Source organism: Achroia grisella, unplaced genomic scaffold, assembly GCF_030625045.1.
Source record: "Achroia grisella isolate CSIRO2021 unplaced genomic scaffold, CSIRO_AGI_Agris_v1 utg149, whole genome shotgun sequence".
Lineage (NCBI taxonomy): Eukaryota > Metazoa > Arthropoda > Insecta > Lepidoptera > Pyralidae > Achroia > Achroia grisella.
Genome location: NW_026712644.1, coordinates 2,212,922 through 2,221,671, shown reverse-complemented (window position 1 = coordinate 2,221,671; position 8,750 = coordinate 2,212,922).

Sequence of the window (8,750 nt, the reverse complement as noted above, 5' to 3'; positions counted from 1 at the left end):
AAAAACAATCATTAAATCAGTTTTTTCATGTGTAGTTTTGACATAGATTGACAATTGATGACAGTTTGATTGACACACCATAAAATTTATGTTTTACGGCTCTAGAGACCATTTTAATTTGTAATACTAGATACTCACTTTATGATTCGGGATTTTGGAAGCGACCCGGGAGTCAGAATCAGCAAAAAATCCGAGTCGCTGGTTTCAAGCCACTTTCAGGTGATCTTCTTACTAAAATACAAAATCTAAACTTATATTCTTTATTTCGGATTACTTTTTTATTATTCACAGAAAATATTGGTCGTTATTTGGTTCCCTATTTTTAATAGCATACTGGAAAAACAAGCTTGCGGTGATTACTTCCGCCATATGTTCCCGCGCACGCACGTTAGCAGGTGCGTACCCCTATTAAAGTGGATAAAGCTAACGGCCAATTGAGTCTGAAAGGAAGGTAGTAGGGGAAAGGAATTCGGCAGGACTGCAAAATTTTGAGAAGTATGTGGCATGGGACTGCGTCGTCGTATTTAAGTTTATGTACTTGCAGTGCACAGCCCCAACCAAAAGTGCTGAAGAGCAAAATTTACATGCGCCTAGGAATTCATGAGGTTGCACTGTAACAATTTCAATATAGTAGTTAGATACTTTTAATTGGAATATAGTTAATTTTAAATTTTCGTGTTTAATATACATTATTTATTTTTTGTCGAGAGAGGTAAATACCTTTATTTGCCATAAAATTATTCGCGTTAAGACCCGGTTAATAATTTAAATAACTGGAATATAGTTAATATCATATTGAATCTGTAAAACACTGTTTATGTTCCTGTATATACTTCTGTCCTACATTGGTTACATATACCCTACCCGCTGGATGCAACTACCGTAATTACAGAATTGTAAATTAAAATCGATATTATTCATTATTCTTAAAAAGTGTTTATCCATTGTAATAATGAATACTTATAGGTATGTCATATTTATTAAACCAATATATAATATAAATATAATTACAAATCGTAACAGAAAAAAAAACAAATCAACAAACGTTGTCCTTTGCCTGCAATTTTTTAAGCACAGTTTTTTAATATTTCGCGCCTAATTCTAGGTGATCTGTGCGATATATTAGGTATATTTGGTAACAAATAACATTAATTTTCGTTGTCAAAATTGCAAAGACTGCAATCAGGACAACGCCGATGCGTCTTTCGTCCACGCCGTCCATGTTTATCTTCTAATTTGTAGTCGTGGTAGCCGCCTGATCTTGTCCTTGACCTCGAACACGACCTTTAATTTTTACAATGGATATAAACTATTGTTATTGTGAAAAATAAAGTTACTACCACGCGGACGACGTCGCGGTTACAGCTGGTAAATAAATATAATAAAATTACCTAGATCGTGAGCGAGACAGCCGTGTTGACCGTCGGCTGTCGAGGTCGTTATCATTTTCTTTCCGTTTAAACAGTAACCCCCAGTACTGGTACACCAAATATGCAATCGTCAGTAGACCTGCGACCTGTAATATTAAAATAACTTAGAGATCGACTTAGTTACAACCGAACATCTCGGGGGAAGGGTATTGTTCGTAATGTGGACTAATGATCCCATTGCTAGCAATGTACCATGTCAGATCGACCTCCACGCGGTTCCCCCTGGAAAACAATTTTGATACATTCCCGGTGAATTTGTCACGTTGGGCTAACTGATCTGACTTTGTTCATCTTATCATCGTCTGGAATATGTATTAGAGACTTCCATTCCATTATCATCCTTTAAAAAAAAAATAGTCTCACAAAGGTCAAATTCAAATTCAAAATATCTATATTCATGTAGTTATTACAGTCTCCTTCTATGTCAAATCTATTCAAAATAATGATTTCGTGAGAAGAATTGACAAAACAATCATTAAATCAGTTTTTTTTTAAATAAATGTCGTACATGTTTACAATACACACAGTCATTTTAGAGAAAAGAGTGACCACCAGCATATGCTATTGCAAAAAAACAAAAACTCTAATCAGTGTTCGCAACCTTAACAGACCAGTCTAGAGACCATTTTCACGAATTTGACGGATGAGCTAGATACATCATTGCACTCAACCATATTAGAGGGAGCACATCGACCCGGCCCACCACGCCGCCACAAGTTTGAACTTATATTCAATATATTACTTATATATATAAGTGAATTTATAGCGAGCATGACTGTTTCAACTTACTGCACAACGTCATTTATATTATTTACAGCATAGGCTGTAAAATCACAGAAATCTAATCTTTATTCAAAATAAACTTAATATAAGCACTTCTGAATAGTGAAGTTTTTTTATTCTACCGCTTATTCTGAACGCAGATACATCACAAGAAGAATAAGCAAAAACTTGTGTTTGCTCTTTTAAATAAATATTGATTTAATTATATTTAATTAACAACAGCATACTGCGAAAAAACATAGAAACTTGCGGTGATTACTTCTGTTCAATCAGATAACAAAACAACAACAGTTTTCACTCATTACAATATTTAATGTCTATCGCTTTGTAAGATGTAGGTTGTAGGGTGGAGATTCGGCAGTGAAATGACAGTGTAAACTCGATGTTTACCAGAAAATAACTCTCAGCTCTAAAACAATCTAAGACAGAGAAATCTTAGAAATGTGAAATAATGAATCATGCACATTTTTTCAAATTTCTAATTTAATGGGAATTATAATTAATTATCAAAATAACTAAAAGAATATTTATTGTTTGCTAAATAAAAAAAATACATGTAAAAAAATAAATAAGACACTGCAGATACGTAACATTTTTGTAAACTTTCAAAGTTCTTATAAACATTGTAAGTTTGTAAAAACTTTGAATGTTATGTTTAAATCTCTAAATAATAAGTTCCTAGCTTCTAGAAAATAGACGAATAAACCTTTCAACCCATTACAGCCCTTTTTGGCATTAAAAAGTAGCCTATGTCTTTTCTTAGGTTCAGACTATCTGTGTACAATGTCATTCAAATAGGTCCAGTTAATTTTTTGAAAGCGCAAAACATAGGAAGACAATTTTAAAGTTACTTCGCATTTATAATATAATATTATTTAAGTTTATTAATATTATAAGATTTACGAGAGATGGATGGATTTTTGTTATTTGCACACAAAAACTATTGGACACGTTAACGATTTTGATTTAATAATTTAAATATATACATCAGAATATTATATAGTATAAATTTCATATTGAATCATTACATAGTATAAAACAAAGTCGCTGTCGCTGTCTGTCCGTCCTTATGTATATATCTTTAAAACTACGCAACCGATTTTGAAGCGGTTTTTTTTAATACATAGAGTGATTCTAGAGGAAGGTTTATAGGTATATATAATAAGTACATGTACACCTGTGCGAAGCCGGGGTTGGCTAGTATTAAATCGTAGTATTTCATCTATTGTGTAAAAAGTTCCATTATGCAATAATAATAATGAATAGACAATTTCTAATATATCGTGACGTCATATTTATTAAACCAATATATAATATAAATATAATTACAAATAGCTAATTTTACAAATATATATAATACAACCCTATCAACAAACGTTGTCCTTTTTTCATTTGCAAAAAAAATTTTTTAAGCACAGACAGAGAGACATTTTTTTTCTTTGTAATATTTCGCGCCATATTTTCATATGCATTTAATGTAAAACTAGGATGATTGATTGCACCTGCTGCGATATATTAGGGCATATTTGGTAACAAGATAACATTAATTTTCGTTGTCAAAATTGCAAAGACTGCAATCAGGACAACGCCGATGCGTCCACTTCGTCCACGCCGTCAAAAAAGCAACACACAAGTTTATCTTCTTTTGTAGTCTGCATAGCCGCCTGATCTTGAATCAAAAATATGACTAATCAAACACGACCTTTAATTTTTTTATTTTAATAAAGATATAAACTATTGTTATTGTGAAAAATAAAGTTACTACCACGCGGACGACGTCGCGGTTACACCAGCTGGTAAATAAATATAATAAAATTACCTAGATTTATCGTAGCGAGACACCACGTGGACCGTCGGACATGTCATTGCTAATGGTCGTTATCATTTTCTTTCCGTTTAAACAGTAACCCCCAGTTTTACTGGTATATATTATTCCAAATATGCTTTCGTCAGTAGATTTGCGACCTGTAATATTAAAATAACTTGAGAGATATTACTTAGTTATCAACCGAACATCTCGGAACAATCCAGGATATTTATATATATAGTGTTCACTAATGATCCCATTGCTAGCAATGTACCATGTCAGATCGACCTCCACGCGGTTCCCCCTGGAAAACAATTTTGATACATTCCCGGTGAATTTGTCACGTTGGGCTAACTGATCTGACTTCATGTTCATCTTATCATCCTCCACTGGAGCCCCGCCAGCGTATACCGTTAGCGCAGACGAGTGCACCATTCCATTATCATCCTTTAAAAAAAAAATACCGAACATCTCACAAAGGTCAAATTCAAATTCAAAATATCTATATTCATGTAGGTCTATTACAGTCTCTTGTGATATGTCAAATCTACCGTCACTTCGGAATGATTTCGAGATGAGAAGAATTGACAAGAAACTCATATCGTATTCTTTTCAAATAAATGTCGTACATGTTTACAATACACACAGTCATTTTAGAGAAAAGAGTGACCACCAGCATATGCTATTGCAAAAAAACAAAAACTCTAATCAGTGTTCGCAACCTGAACAGACCCACAAGCAGCACCCGTTCACGAGTATGACGGATGAGCCAGCCATCATTGCACTCAACCATATTAGAGGGAGCACATCGACCCGGCCCACCACGCCGCCACAAGTTTGAACTTATATTCAATATATTACTTGAATATATATAAGTTTGAACTTATAACTTACATATATAGAATTTATAGCGAGCATGACTGTTTCAACTTACTGCACAACGTCATTTATATTATTTACAGCATAGGCTGTAACAATCACAGAAAGAAAGAAATAATCTTTATTCAAATAAACTTAATATAAGTATTTTTGAATAGTCAAGTTTTTTTATTCTACCGCTTATTCGGAATGCAGATACATCACAAGAAGAATAAGCAAGAAAATTAAATCAATATTTATTGAAAACAGCAATGTTTTCAATAAATATTGATTTAATTATATTTAATTAACAACAAGGATTAGGCATGCGACAATCAACATAGAAGTAGCGGTTTCTATGTTGATTGTCGCACTTAACCTCTGTTCAATCAGATAACAAAACAACAACAGTTTTCACTCATTACAATATCTAATGTCTATCGCTTTGTAAGATGTACGGTTGTAGGGTGGAGATTCGGCAGTGAAATGACAGTGTAAACTCGATGTTTACCAGAAAATAACTCTCAGCTCTAAAACAATCTAAGACAGAGAAATCTTAGAAATGTGAAATAATGAATCATGCACATTTTTTCAAATTTCTAATTTAATGGGAATTATAATTAATTATCAAAATAACTAAAAGAATATTTATTGTTTGCTAAATAAAAAAAATACATGTAAAAAAATAAATAAGACACTAATACAGATACGTAACAATTTTGTAAACTTTCAAAGTTCTTATAAACATTGTAAGTTTGTAAAAACTTTGAATGTTATGTTTAAATCTATTTAATCAACAGCCTAAATAATAAGTTCCTAGCTTCTAGCTTTAAAAGTGACGATACTTCTATACAACCTTTCATCTTCTCTTTCAACCCATTACAGCCCTTTTTGGCATTAAAAAGTAGCCTATGTCTTTTCTTAGGGTTCAGACTATCTGTGTACTGAATGTCATTCAAATAGGTCGAGTAATTTTGGTGTGAAAGCGCAAAACATAGGAAGACAGACAAAGTTACTTTCGCATTTATAATATAATATTAGAAGGTAAGTCTTATTAATATTATAAGATTTACGAGTACCTATGGATGGATTTTTGTTACTCTTTCACACAAAAACTATTGGACACGGAACGGATTTTGATTTAACTTTACAGTAATGTAGCTTATATATACATCAGAATATTATATAGCCTATAAATTTCATGTACATGCACAGCGAGTCATTACATAGTATAAAACAAAGTCGCTGTCGCTGTCTGTCCGTCCTTATGCTTAAATCTTTAAAACTACGCAACCGATTTTGAAGCGGTTTTTTTTAATACATAGAGTGATTCTAGAGGAAGGTTTATAGGTATATATAATAAGTACATGTACACCTGTGCGAAGCCGGGGTGGGTGGCTAGTATTAAATCGTAGTATTTCATCTATTGTGTTTTCCATTACTGCAATAATAATAAGAGTCCCATAGACAATGTTCTAATATATCGTGACGTCATTACACATTTACCGCGGTAACTCGCTAATAGTTTTTATTAGTTACTAATAACTTCTATTGTATGTCATTTAATAGCTATCATTTTACAAATATATATAATACTAGTTGACCCTATGTCTACGTCTGCGTAATATTTCCTCCGTTTTTTCATTTGTCAAAAAAATTGGTCCCGCTGTTACAGAGATTACCAAGAACAGACAGAGAGACATTTTATTTTCTTTGTAGTATGTAAGCACCATACTTTCATATGCATTTAATGTAAAACTTCATTTTTTAATGGATGAGAATTGATTTCACCTGCTGCGCTAACGGTATACACTGGCAGGGCACCAGTGGAGGATGATAAGATGAACATGAGGTCAGGTCTGTTAGCACTTCGTGACAAATTACAAGGAACTTATCACGATGGTTTCTAAGGGGAACCATCGTGGAGGATGATAAGATGAGCATGAGGTCAGGTCAGTTAGCCTTTCGTGACAAATTACAAGGAACTTATCACGATGGTTTCTAAGGGGAACCATCGTGAAGGTCCACTTGACGGTACATTGCTAGCAATCAAAAAGCAACACACAAGTTTCTTGCTAATTCTTCTTGTAATGAATCTGCATTCTGAATCAAAAATATGACTAATCAAAAGTGCTTGTAATAAGTTTATTTTATTTTAATAAAGATTATTTTCTATTTCTAATCCTCAATCCACATTACTATTAATCTCATTCCCCCAAAAACTATTTTTTTTACGGATGATAATGGTATGGTGCACCCGCCTGCGCTAACGGTTTACGTTGACGGGGCACCAGTGGAGGATGATAAGATGAGGTCAGGTCAGTTAGCACATCGTGACAAATTCACCAAGAACTATCACAATAGTTTCCAGGGGGAACCACGCGGAGGTCAACGTACTAACAACCCCCCCAAACTATAATTGGAAATTACAAACAGACACGTCAATTTTATTTATTTGTATATATTATTCTCTGAAAAATATGCTTTTAGTGCGAGGTTATATTTGTTTTTTGTAAAGAATCCATTAAATCTAATTGAAGTCAACTGCAATATTATTTCGTTTCGTTAATGAATCTCAGCCATTACGAATACAATTGAACAAATCCAGTAGATCTATATTATATAAACTGTAATAACTCAAATATCACAAAGTTTGGAAAATCAACTCGAATGGTCTAATTTTAAATGTTATTTTCCACCATTCGAAATTTGTGTTAGTCAATTTTATTATTAAGCAAGCTATAGGTATTGCCAGTTGATCAGTATCGCAGGCTTAATAATAAATTGTATTAACTTAAAAATGACAAAGTTTGGATAATTGACTCTAAAGTTAGAGCATTAAAGATTATTTTCCAATATTTATAATTTTCGATATAATTCATTTTATTATTGTGCGTGTTATATTTATAATATACTGTACTAACTCTAAAAATTCTACGTTTGGAATATCAATTCTAAATCTACGTAATGAAAGTATATTTTCTAAAATTTGTAATTTCCGAGTTAATACATTTTACTATTGTGTGTGTTGTATTATAATAATTTAATATAAATGCGTTTTGTTGTTCCATTTAAATCATTACATAGCCGATCGTTTCATAAGAGTTTTGACAGATTTTTTTTGTTGGAATAAAGAAGCTTAAATTCAATAAAATTTATTGCATTGAACCACTGTTTAAGTACATACTGCCTATTGTGAGTAAGGCGGCTAATTGACACTAATATTATAAACTAGCAACCTACTTCCCGTCTTCGTACGAGCCCAATATTTGTTTAACTTCCCTGTCAGACAGTAAGGTTCTTTTTAAAAGAGAATAAGAGGTAGATGGACAGAGTGAAAGATAATATGGCAAGAAACGCAGTACCACGTAAATAATAGTAATATTCAAATTCAAATTCAAATTCAAAAATCATTTATTCATGTAGGACATTTTAGCCGCTTATGAACGTCACATTTTTACATTATAATTTTATTTTTTCCCTACCGTCCAGTTCGGTATATATATCCAATTGAGAAGAACTGGCAAGAAACTCAATTGAATTACTTTTTTTTTTAAAGCCAGTTTATTTACAAAGTATTTTTATATAGGTGTCTATGTCTAACGACCCCAAACGAATGAAATAAGGAGGAAGATTAATATTGTATACTTTTTTTAAGGCTTTAGATGGCAAGGATAATAGAAAATGCACAGAGCAATTACCACAACGTTTTACAGAGTCAGCACCGCTTTTATGAGGTTTTACTTTAATACTTCTAAAAAAGAAGAGCTTACACAGTTTCATACAATAAAAGTTTAATGTTAAGTTAGGCGAGCTTACACGTGCTGAAAAAGCCTTCAAAATTAATATATTCAAGTTATTATATGTGTAAA